This window comes from Gadus macrocephalus, chromosome 6 (assembly GCF_031168955.1).
Source record: "Gadus macrocephalus chromosome 6, ASM3116895v1".
Classification (NCBI taxonomy): Eukaryota; Metazoa; Chordata; class Actinopteri; order Gadiformes; family Gadidae; genus Gadus; species Gadus macrocephalus.
This window is the reverse complement of record NC_082387.1, coordinates 3,262,735-3,276,044: the sequence shown is the minus strand read 5'-3', so window position 1 is coordinate 3,276,044 and position 13,310 is coordinate 3,262,735. Positions and strand designations below refer to the sequence as shown.

The 13,310-nt window shown below is 40.7% G+C and overlaps 1 long non-coding RNA gene across 1 annotated transcript; it reads right to left on the bottom strand.

Annotated features, from left to right (window-relative positions):
- On the bottom strand, window positions 1-1,505 carry LOC132458768 (uncharacterized). Its single transcript, XR_009525944.1, has 3 exons — window positions 854-1,505; window positions 539-649; window positions 1-159 (listed from the first exon to the last, which is right to left on the bottom strand). It is a non-coding gene; the product is annotated as an uncharacterized LOC132458768 (long non-coding RNA).
- Between the last annotated feature and the right edge of the window lie 11,805 nt (window positions 1,506-13,310).

The following is a 13,310-nucleotide window of genomic DNA, read 5'->3' as shown; positions in this document are numbered from 1 at the left end:
TGTAGTGCTGATCGAAGGCGAGGCAGGAAGACATAATGCACGCAGAAAAGGTGCATTATGTTTGCTATGTCCAAAACACCATCTTCCTCGAGCGTGTGAAGCACATCATAAAAGATGCAAGTCACAGCCATCCACACATCTCGCCACATCCGTTCAATCCTGTAAAAGTACAGATGTCTATCAGGCCTGGGTATTGGCAAAACAACAAAGCTGATTTGTTTAATCAGGGCTGTACCATAGCATATCATGTAGATATGTCAATTAAACAACACTCATTAAGCAGCCATCAACCGTTACTCATTTAAGATTAAATGTAGCCTATTTATAGTGGATTTGGGGCTGTGCCGTGCAAAAGAAACGCTTTCATTCTTTTCTCGTACAGCTGTCTGCACTGACCAGGGCTCATAATGTTTTTTTTGTCTTACCGGAAAGGGTAGATGAAATTATATACACACACACACACACACACACACACAGATCAAATGATGATAAACGCTAAAGCTATAAAACAATTTTCTTCCGAAGTATATCACATGACCTTTGATTGTGTACACTCTTTCCCGAGATAAAGCTAGCTCGACCGGTTCCACGTCTCTCGAACATGAAATGGGCAATGTCCACATTTTCAATGCCTTGATCTCCACGAACCCTGTAACATAGGAAAAATATAAAGAACCATGAACATCTGCAGCAGTAACACATAGCAGTGATTCAGAAGTAATGTGAATTGAATGGGCATTACGATTTTTCTCAAATACATTTTCTGGATATTAGGGATACAGCATTAAGGAAAACTTTCAAAACAAAAAATGAATAATACAGATGACATTTCTTATTGATAAAAAATAATAACCTTGATGGAACACCATGTAACCGAGTGGCCTCAAGGAAAAAGGAGAATGCTGTATTGGCACGGTTGTTGGTTGCTGCATCCAAGAACAGGACCTGTGTAAATTAACATTGATTAATAACTGAAAAGGCTTATGTACACAGCAATTACAATCAAAAACAACATTTGACGGTTAAATAGGGGAATAACAGATTATATAGTCATAATTAAGGATAATTTTATCTCAGACAGTGAAAGGTTTAGGTCTAATACAATAGCAACAGTCTTAACCTTAATTGTAATGTTAATAAGCATTAACAGGTTCTGCAGGGTGCCATAAGAAAAACGTTATTTTTAGGGCAAAGACCACAGAGTGACAAATATGTTAGCCAACAATGAAAGGAGCATGACCATGGATGTATTCTCAGCAAAACTTGCAAAGTTTTAGTCACTACGTCTCGGGCAACATGACCAATCTGTATGAACAGGTGAGACAGCACAGAGAACAGTCTTATAAATGCGTGCAAGGGAAGGCACAGGCAAGTTTAAATAACGGTAAGTGCCACACTGCTACTGTTTTTGCACGTTTGCACTGTTTTTGGAGGAATGCATTTGTTTAAGTTGAATAAACATTTTTATTTATTTTCCAAAGGAGTAGGCTAGTGTAAGCTAAGTAAGCTTTATTTTTTTTATGTTGGTACAATAACAATTTCCCCCCACACAATTCTAATGCCTTAATTTATTTACTGTTGTTCAGTACGCATCCATATTGACTCATATCACGCCCAGGAAAATGGATAACCTGATTTAATTTAGCTTAAAAGTCATGAAGACGGAACCTAAACCATACCTGATGAGTTTATGGTTTGTGTCAATGTGCACCAATGCAAGGGGACCTCGTACTGAGTATGATCTTCGTACAGTGCAGCCAAGCCTTGCAAGTCGGGACAGGATTCCAGCTGCATCGAGACGATGCATTGAGTCTGTAATCCTCTCCCATTGAACACAGCTACCCATTGCCACGAGCTGTCCCTTTACACTCCTGTACCCTGCATTGGGCATCTGTGTTTTAATAGCTCTGACCATATTATCGAGCTCTGCGTCAGTCATGGTGCTGTAGAATCCTCTCACGCTCAGCCCATACTCTGCCATCCTTCGAAAAATAGTTCTTGGTGATACACCTAATAACTGAGCTATGCATGGTATGGCACAGAGAATTGTGAGTCTAACAAATGTTGCAGCTGATCTTTCTGGATTATCATTCTGGGTTTTCCCTTCAAACCCACAGCTGTGTCAAAATGTGATTCAGTTGGACTGTTCACAATTGCCGCATGGACCAGCTCCAACAAATAGTTTAACTGCTGCAAAATATCATTGTCTATGTGGATCTGATCAGCAAAAGATTGAAATAAAACTAATTTGTTGCAGCAGACAAACTCTAGGAAGTCTAAATCAAGAGGCTGCCTGGAAAGTGCTTGCTGGAGTCTTGACTGTAGCCGTGCAAGTAACTCCTCCTGAAGGACGTCCTGGAAATAAAAGAGCAAAGTAAAGTAATTAGAAATGTGTACTCAAAGTCATAAAAACCAATAAAGACTGAGTTCTACCCTTTCACACATGCAGCGCAGATATTGTCAATGTGAAAAGTATTCAAACTGGTGCATCTAAAAATATTAGATTCTCATGTCCATTCAAAAAGTGAAAATATCAATTTTAGATTCATTACAAAAAGTGAAAAACTAGGTAGGTCAGGCCTTTCTTATGTAGATGATGACTACACCTGAATAAAAAAATCCAGGATCTCAAAATATTCAAATACTACATAGAAAGTCAAAAAGAATGAATAATACAGAAATGTCAACCTTTTTCAAAATGATGTGCATTCTATATTCATTTTACCTATGAATATTGGATAGGCCTGCATAAATATTATTTTAATTAAATTATAAATAAAATAAAAATACAAGTATAATCTATTGTCTGTTGTCCACCTTGTAATGCCACTGTTTTGGGTAAGAGAGAACAATAAGAACAGACACTTCTAGTTTAAATGGGTTAGGCCTACATGTTGAAGCCCCGCTAGTTTTTAGTGTTTTCATGAAATAGGCCATCTGTAGACCTATTGGCTACGTGGTCAAATCACCCTATTATTTATGCCATGCGAGCCACAAATTAAAGCTTGGCGAGCCTCGCAGGCCGCGCAATGAATAACACTGCGGGGATACTGACATATGCCCATCCCCGACTCGGACCATTCTCACACCAGGCTGACCCTGACAATGGGTCAGCCTGACATATATCCACCTCAGCGTCTCATTGTTTTCGTGTCGGAATTCTCCGGTTTACTATGGACGGAAGGGCTAAACGGATACATTTCCCTGTATTATATAACTAGCCTACATAGTGAATAAGGCGACGATTTAGAACGCATACAATATAGAATAAAATTACTCACCTGTCTCCCAGCCATGGTTCCAGAAAATGGAAATCAAAATCAACCGCGAAAGTCGCTTGTTATTCGTGTCATCGGCAGAGCACTGTCAATCACGCACAGCCCGGTGAACGGCACATGTGATTGGAATGTACGTCAGCCGAGAGCAACCAATAGGTTTAGAGCTAAATGGTCCCGCCCCCAGGAACGTTTTTTTTTTTTTCAGATTCGACTGTCAGGAGTTTCAAAACGAGTGCGCGTCAGAACACTGCCAATATTCACGTGACTCAAAGCTTGCGCCTGTGTGGTCAAATCTCTGAAAAGTCAGTGCGTTGCAATGTCGTAAACGTACACCTTTACAAGTTTTTAAAACTAAATATTCAACCTTTCAAACTTATTTATCAATGTATGAACACCTGTTTGCAGAATCCCATTTACAAGGTTTCAAAACCGGGCAACAATGAAATACACTGTTAGAACAGTGCCAGATTTGAAACTCTGCAAATGTGCTGGTGAAATTGTTTGAACTTTGAAAATGTGTTGGTGAAAATGATGAAGAAGATAAAATAGAACACAAAATCATGTTTACAGATGTTTGAATTTTGGTTTTAGTTTTTTTCAGGTTATTATCTCTTTTTTCAGTGTTGCAAAACCTTTTTTACAAGGTGTTGAGTTTTCAAACCCAGACTTACAAACCTTTGAAACTTTTTTTTTCAGGTTTGAATTATGGCAGGAAACTGACTCCATATAATTGGAGTTGGGGATGTCCATGTCTTATCAGAATTTATATATATGAATGTGACCGCACCAATAGTACAAAAACAAACAACATTTATAATACAGATTTGTTTAAAGACTTACAGAGAAGTGTTTCCAGTTCAAGTCTACAAAAGTTTATTTTCAAATGGTTGAAAAAAGTCATGTTATTATTCTATGAGATGAAAATAGGAGCACTGAAGCGACAGCGCCAGAATGTGACCGTCTCCAACTCCACCAATGCTGGTCCTAGAACAAAATACTATTAATAAACAATTGTAAAAATGAATGAATTGAGCAGGTAACACCCTACTTATCAACATGCAAGTACACGGCAAACCACCAAACCGCGCCTCCCAAAGGTACGGCCCGGACAGGAACACTACTCTAAAAAAGAGCGCAGAGACCACATTAGGGCATTGGATATCCAGACAAGGGCCCGACCGATTCATCGGCCTGCCGATTTAATCGGCCGATTATAGCCTTTTTGAAAATAATCAACATCTGCCAAAAAGACGCAGATTACAACCGATTATTATTATTTTTTTTTAGAAATGTTATTGCGCTTAGTATCCTGCAGATTGCGCTCCTACTCGCCTTGCTAACTAACAACTTTAGCTGGAGTAAAAAATAGGAGATTGAATTTTACCGTACAACATGAAAGCACGCTCGCTCAGGCAGCTGCGCGCTCACCTCACCAATGTACACAAGAAGTGTTGTTTGAGCATGTTGTGCCTGTTTTTCTTTAGGTCCCAGGCCATGTTAATTTGTTATACTGTAGACTCTAACGGTGAGACCATACTGCTCAGCACGCACGTGTTAGTCACTGCTCACGAGCGCAGCACATTGGGAGTTAGTTATTTATTTTACATTTTACATTACACTCATTTTTGACTGTAAATGTATTCTAAAACACTCAAAGGTTCTGCATTCAATTCACATATTCGTCAAAAGTGTTTAAAGTATATTTAAGGTATCAAAAACTCTGTTTTATAGGCTTTTTTTTGTTTTGTTTTTAATCGGCCGATTAAATCGTAATCGTAATTTTTCTCTGAAAATAATCGGCATCGGCACTCAAAAATCAATATCGGTCGTATGGAGTCAGTTTCCTGCCATAATTCAAACCTGAAAAAAAAAGTTTCAAAGGCTTGTAAGTCTGGGTTTGAAAACTCAACACCTTGTAAAAAAGGTTTTGCAACACTGAAAAAAGAGATTATAACCTGAAAAAAAATAAAACTAAAATTCAAACATCTGTAAACATGATTTTGTGTTCTATTTTATCTTCTTCATCATTTTCAGCAACACATTTTCAAAGTTCAAACAATTTCACCAGCGCATTTGCAGAGTTTCAAATCTGGCACTGTTCTAACGGTGTATTTCATTGTTGCCCGGTTTTGAAACCTTGTAAATGGGATTCTGCAAACAGGTGTTCATACATTGAGAAATACGTTTTGAAAGGTTGAATATTTAGTTTTAAAAACTTGTAAAGGTGTACGTTTACGACATTGCAACATATTTTTTCAGAACTGACTTTTCAGAGATTTGAGCGCAAGCTTTGAGTCACGTGAATATTGGCAGTGTTCTGACGCCACTCGTTTTGAAACTCCTGACAGTCGAATCTGAAAACGTTCCTGGGGGCGGGACCATTTAGCTCTAAACCTATTGGTTGCTCTCGGCTGACGTACATTCCAATCACATGTGCCGTTCACCGGGCTGTTCGTGATTGACAGTGCTCTGCCGATGACACGAATAACAACGGGTTGATTTCGCGGTTGATTTTGATTTCCATTTTCTGGAACCAGAGTCTCATCTCCATAGGACGCGACTAGCAAGGACGCGTCCTAGCAAGGCTGCAGCCTTCACTTTGGGAAACAGCCATGGTTCCAGAAAATGGAAATCAAAATCAACCGCGAAAGTCGCTTGTTATTTGTGTCATCGGCAGAGCACTGTCAATCACGCACAGCCCGGTGAACGGCACATGTGATTGGAATGTACGTCAGCCGAGAGCAACCAATAGGTTTAGAGCTAAATGGTCCGGCCCCCAGGAACGTTTTCAGATTCGACTGTCAGGAGTTTCAAAACGAGTGGCGTCAGAACACTGCCAATATTCACGTGACTCAAAGCTTGCGCCTGTGTGGTCAAATCTCTGAAAAGTCGGTGCTGAAAAGTCAGTTCTGAAAAAATACGTTGTAATGTCGTTAACGTACACCTTTACAAGTTTTTAAAACTAAATATTCAACCTTTCAAAACGTATTTCTCAATGTATGAACACCTGTTTGCAGAATCCCATTTACAAGGTTTCAAAACCGGGCAACAATGAAATACACTGTTAGAACAGTGCCAGATTTGAAACTCTGCAAATGCGCTGGTGAAATTGTTTGAACTTTGAAAATGTGTTGGTGAAAATGATGAAGAAGATAAAATAGAACGCAAAATCATGTTTACAAATGTTTGAATTTTAGTTTTATTTTTTTTCAGGTAATAATCGCTTTTTTCAGTGTTGCAAAACCTTTATTACAAGGTGTTGAGTTTTCAAACCCAGACTTACAAGCCTTTGAAACTTTTTTCTTCAGGTTTGAATTATGGCAGGAAACTGACTCCATACGGTCGGGCCCTAATCCAGACACATCAGGTTGTTTTACAGGAAGTTGGGGCAGTTATTGAACTGCACCCAAAGAGGAAACTAAACAAACCTGTCCGCTGAGTGCCAGGGATTAGTTACGACACCATCGACAGATATATGGGAGAAATACAGGTCACCCTGCTACATATATATATATATATATATATATATATATATATATATATATATATATATATATATATATATATATAATATATACGATAAAATCTTAATCTTAGTTGTTACTGTTGACATTATTTTGGTAAAAATGTATACTTTTGATGTACACTTCTAATTGAATTTTTTTATGTGATGTCTTTTGTGAATAGATTTGCCAGCTACAACCATCTGATAGCTTTTTGGTCTTTGATTGAGCCTTGTCTCTACAAGATGGTCCGTGTTTCCAGAGCCAAATCAGCTGCCCAGAAAAAAGAAGTGGTCGCACCTGCACGTGCATCAACAGTACTTTAAAAGTAGTTACAGATGTAATTATACACGTGATGCCATTGCATTTGTATTTGTTGTTTTTGAGGTATACTTTTTTCTTTTCGTCTCAGAGACAGCTGCTCCAGCCCATAGATTGACTCTTTCTTTTTTCATCACTGGGGTGATGAATCACAAAGCTTGATCTAAGAGAAAAGGGTAAATCATTAGAAATATAACCTCAGCATCATGGGTGTAAAAAACAACTTGGTTCTTATGAAGGTAAGTACTTCAACTGTGCTAGAAAAAACCTACCATCCTGAATGCTTACTGTTATATTCTCTCCCTCTTAAAATAAAGATGCGTTTTTTTTTAAAGCAGACTCCAAGAATCACAATTATTCCAATGAACCTGTACATCTGCTGTGCAAACGACAATAAATATCTTGAATATTGAAAAGTTGTAGCCTTGTACTCATTACCTTGACTATATTAAATTGTGTGTGAAAAACAGGGAGACATGAAAAAAATTCAAGTTGGTGGCCCTTGAGGACTACACTTAGCTACTGCTTAACCGAACAAACACCACTGAACAGGGATGAACCAACCCGGTATCACGCAATTGCGTGCTCCTGCGCACGAACGTTAATCTATTGAAGCGTGTTCCCGAGCACGATAGTCCGACTTTTTGCGTGTTACACAAAACGAAATGTAAACCAATGCATTCTGAATGGGAGTGTTCTAAGACAATTAACGTGCTCCACAAAACGGTACGAGAGAGAGAGAAAGAGAGAGCGGGAGGGACAGAGAGAGAGAGAGAGAGAGAGAGAGAGAGCAGAGAGAGGCTTCAGAAAGGGTGTGCGCAGATAGTACAGTGCACCCTAGTTATGTTTATGCCAAAACCTATATATATAATTAGGCTGTGGAAATTGCAATAAGTTAAGAACACAACTTCGCACGTTGAGCACACAGCCGTGTGACTCGTTTATTTTGTAAAAAAGAAAACCGGAAAACAAAGCGTGCTGAAGGTAAACAAATCCAGCATGGTCTGTGACGTCATGAGACGCACGTAATCCTTAGGGACCGCGATCCCTGAACCACCAAGAACGTAAATGACATGCAGTAAACAACAACACAATTGAAAGAACAACACATAACGAAATACTGTAGGTGAATTATGTTACGGTCACTACAAGGCTATAATTATATTATTTAGCGTGTAATGAGACAATCTATAGCCAAATTGTCGAAGATGCCCGAGAATCTTCGGGGATATCAGCATGGGAAATCGGCGAATCAGACCCATGAAGGGGGAGGGGGGGGACACGTTAGTTGAGGGGGGGGGGGGGGGAGGACACGTTTGTTGAGGGGGGGGGAGACACGTTTGTAGGGGGGGGGGGCACGCTCGACAACGAGAGTTGGTTTTTATTGAACGCTCGACAACGAGAGTTGTTTTTTATTGAACGAGACTTCAACACGGAACAGCTGCACGAAACGATGGTCACGTCACTCTCGGTGACGGTGTCGACAATAATGAACACACGAACAATGTTAATAGAACAACACACAACCACATAACATCCCGAACCCATTAACCCCACTTAATCCTAACAACAAAACAAGTTAACAAAAGCCCCATTTGTCAACTGAGAACCCCAATTCCCAGAATCCCCCGCGGCTCCGGAACACGGCGTAGCTTATATTAATCTTTATTATCTGAATGGGAAATGCAATATTTTAGGACAGATACACCATTAAACGCGTTTCTAATGACATTTCTAGCGAGAAATGTACATTTTCCTTACATAATCTTCAGTCAGTGAATGTGTATGATCTTTATTAATCTTTATTATCTGAATGGGAAATGCAATATTTTAGGACAGATACACCATTAAACGCGTTTCTAATGACTTTTCTAGCGAGAAATGTACATTTTCCTTACATAATCTTCAGTCAGTGAATGTGTATGATCTTTATTAATCTTTATTATCTGAATGGGAAATGCAATATTTTAGGACCGATTCACCGTTAAACGTGTTTCTAATAACATTTCTAGCGAGAAATATACTTTTTACTTGCATAATCTTCAGTCAGTGATTGTGTCTGATCTTTAGTTTTATATAGTTATTAGGATTTGATCGGCTCGCTCGCATGTTTCAACGACGTCAGGTTGCTTTCGCTAAACTAGCAGCTCACGTGCTTCCTGCGTTTGTGTTATTAAACTGTTACTTTATGTAACTTTTAATGATATCATCTTGTTAGAAACACGTATATCTGAGAGCCAACCCAGTCGCCAAAAGCATACGTTGACAGTGTACTTTTCGTGAACACTGGATTACGTCGCATTTCAACATAAAATAGCGTGTTATACACACACACACACACGCGCACGCACACGCACAGACACACACACACAAGCACACACAAGCACACACACGCACGCACAGACACACAGACACAGACACACACACAGACACACACACACGCACACACACACACACACACACACACACACACACACACACACACACACACACACACACACACACACACGCACACACGCACACGGTGCATTTTGCTGCTAAAACAACAACAAAAAAATATTCCCTCAAATATTATTACTTTCAAAACGTTGGGCAAAATGGCCAATAATATCATTTTTTATTTGGGATGCTTCTAGGACATTTTGGGTGGATTTTGAACGGTATGTGGGGGGCACGTTTTTTTGCAGGACCTGGCAACCCTGCGCTGTTGCCCGAGATCTGGATCCACCCCGGCGTGGTGCCGTCTCCTTTTGACCTTTTGACCCCAGACTTCTGGGGGAATAGCTGAATCAATTCATTAGTCAATCAGAAGCATGTAAATATCGTCCCGGTGGCGTAAGAGGAAGAACAAGGTGTCCTTCAACATCTACGCTTCCAGGAGATTGCAACGGTGCCACACATGAGCATATTCGAACATGTTTAATGGTAGTAATTAGCTGTCGAAATTGGAGGCCTTAATCAATACTGAGCAGCTATTGATTTGCTTCCCGATAAAGATTTGTCACAAATGACATGTTATTTAGAATCTACACGTTGAGCTGAGTCCAATAACACCAAGAACGACACTCTAGCTAATGGTAACATGTATTTTACATGGTACACCTAGGTCTAGGACATGATCTCGGTGTAGCAAGAGGCCGAGCTTGATCTCATTGGACTCAGCTTAACGTGTAGATGCTAATTAACATGCAATTTGTCAAAAATCTCCATCGGGAAGCAAATCTATAGCTGGTCATTATTGATAAAGGCCTCCAAAATCGACAGCTAATTACTACCCCGAAACATATTCAAATATGATCATGTGTGGCACTGTTGCAATCGTCTCGAAACGTAGATGTCAAAGGACACCTTGTTTGCTCTGTTGCACTACCGGGAAGATATTTTCATACTTCTAATGGATTGATTCATATTTTAAGGTTCTCGGAGTGAGACTTTAAGTGGCTGCAGCAGAAGTGTTGAGACGAAAGATGATATCAAGAGATTTATAGAATATTCCCATTCACATTATCATTCTTCGTCGTAACATCCGACCAAACATCCTTTACATTCACAGAGCGAAGATTATGAAAGTCCAGGCTCAGCAAGTGCTCCATCTCGTTGCACCTGCACCCAGCGGCTCGCTTGCAAGATTTTGGCCTGAAGTTCTTCCCAGACCTACACCCTAGCCATCCAACATGCATATCTGAGAATCAGGCCTCTCTTTAATAATGACAAAAAGTTATGAGAGAAACACACATTAACTTTTTGTTATCTCATAAGCGGCGTGGTGCCGGCTCCTTTTGACCTTTTGACCCCCGACTTCAAAAACGTGGCCACAGGCCAGCTGTGTCTACACACCTTTAGCCACAAATGTACACCTCCATCCCACAAAAAATGGGGACTAGAAACTAACCTCTGTCTTATGTACATTTACTGTACTGTTGGAGGTCACGCCCCTTTGCCGACCTTTTCGAGATTGCTAGGGATGCTAAAATGTTTACACACATTTCCCGGGGCCCCGTGTACGACATATCCGAGATTTGGAGTTCTAGCCCTTAGAGAAAAAAAGTTTTCCCAAATGGAGTGTCATTTGGACAAAGCCCCTCAGAAGTGTAGCCTGCAAGGCCTAATGGTTCAGAATGTGGTGGAAAAACAGTTTTTGAGATAGGAAGGTCCTACCGCCCTGAAATTTTAATACCTTATTCTAGGGGCCTAACTGGGACCTCCGCACCGAAACTTGGCCCGGTCGGACCCCGAGGGCAGGAAGGGGGGGCCCTTCCTGCCCGAGACTTGGCCGGGTCAGACCCCGAGGGCAGGCCCGTGTACGACATATCCAAATCTCGGATATGTCGTACACGGGGCCCCGGGAAATGTGTATAAACATTTTAGCATCCCTAGCTATCTCGAAAAGGTCGGCAAAGGGGCGTGACCTCCAACAGTACAGTAAATGTACATAAGACAGAGGTTAGTTTCTAGTCCCCATTTTTTGTGGGATGGAGGTGTACATTTGTGGCTAAAGGTGTGTAGACACAGCTGGCCTGTGGCCACGTTTTTGAAGTCGGGGGTCAAAAGGTCAAAAGGAGCCGGCACCACGCCGCTTATGAGATAACAAAAAGTTAATGTGTGTTTCTCTCATAACTTTTTGTCATTATTAAAGAGAGGCCTGATTCTCAGATATGCATGTTGGATGGCTAGGGTGTTGGTCCGGGAAGAACTTCAGGCCAAAATCTTGCAAGCGAGCCGCTGGGTACAGGTGCAACGAGATGGAGCACTTGCTGAGCCTGGACTTTCATAATCTTCGCTCTATGAATGTAAAGGATGTTTGGTCGGATGTTACGACGAAGAATCATAATGTGAATGGGAATATTCTATAAATCTCTTGATATAATCTTTCGTCTCAACACTTCTGCTGCAGCCGCTTAAAGTCTCACTCCGAGAACCTTAAAATATGAATCAATCCATTAGAAGTATGAAAATATCTTCCCGGTGGTGCAACAGAGCAAACAAGGTGTCCTTTGACATCTACGTTTCGAGACGATTGCAACAGTGCCACACATGATCATATTTGAATATGTTTCGGGGTAGTAATTAGCTGTCGATTTTGGAGGCCTTTATCAATAATGACCAGCTATAGATTTGCTTCCCGATGGAGATTTTTGACAAATGACATGTTAATTAGCATCTACACGTTAAGCTGAGTCCAATGAGATCAAGCTCGGCCTCTTGCTACACCGAGATCATGTCCTAGACCTAGGTGTACCATGTAAAACACATGTTACCATTAGCTAGAGTGTCGTTCTTGGTGTCATTGGACTCAGCTCAACGTGTAGATGCTAAATAACATGTCATTTGTGACAAATCTTTATCGGGAAGCAAATCAATAGCTGCTCAGTATTGATTAAGGCCTCCAATTTCGACAGCTAATTACTACCATTAAACATGTTCGAATATGCTCATGTGTGGCACCGTTGCAATCTCCTGGAAGCGTAGATGTTGAAGGACACCTTGTTCGTCCTCTTACGCCACCGGGACGATATTTACATGCTTCTGATTGACTAATGAATTGATTCAGCTATTCCCCCAGAAGTCTGGGGTCAAAAGGTCAAAAGGAGACGGCACCACGCCGGGGTGGATCCAGATCTCGGGCAACAGCGCAGGGTTGCCAGGTCCTGCAAAAAACGTGCCCCCCACATACCGTTCAAAATCCACCCAAAATGTCCTAGAAGCATCCCAAATAAAAAATGATATTATTGGCCATTTTGCCCAACGTTTTGAAAGTAATAATATTTGAGGGAATATTTTTTTGTTGTTGTTTTAGCAGCGAAATGCACCGTGTGCGTGTGTGTGTGTGTCTGTGTCTGTGTGTCTGTGCGTGCGTGTGTGTGCTTGTGTGTGCTTGTGTCTGTGCGTGTCTGTGCGTGTGCGTGCGTGTGTGTGTGTGTATAACACGCTATTTTATGTTGAAATGCGACGTAATCCAGTGTTCACGAAAAGTACACTGTCAACGTATGCTTTTGGCGACTGGGTTGGCTCTCAGATATACGTGTTTCTAACAAGATGATATCATTAAAAGTTACATAAAGTAACAGTTTAATAACACAAACGCAGGAAGCACGTGAGCTGCTAGTTTAGCGAAAGCAACCTGACGTCGTTGAAACATGCGAGCGAGCCGATCAAATCCTAATAACTATATAAAACTAAAGATCAGACACAATCACTGACTGAAGAT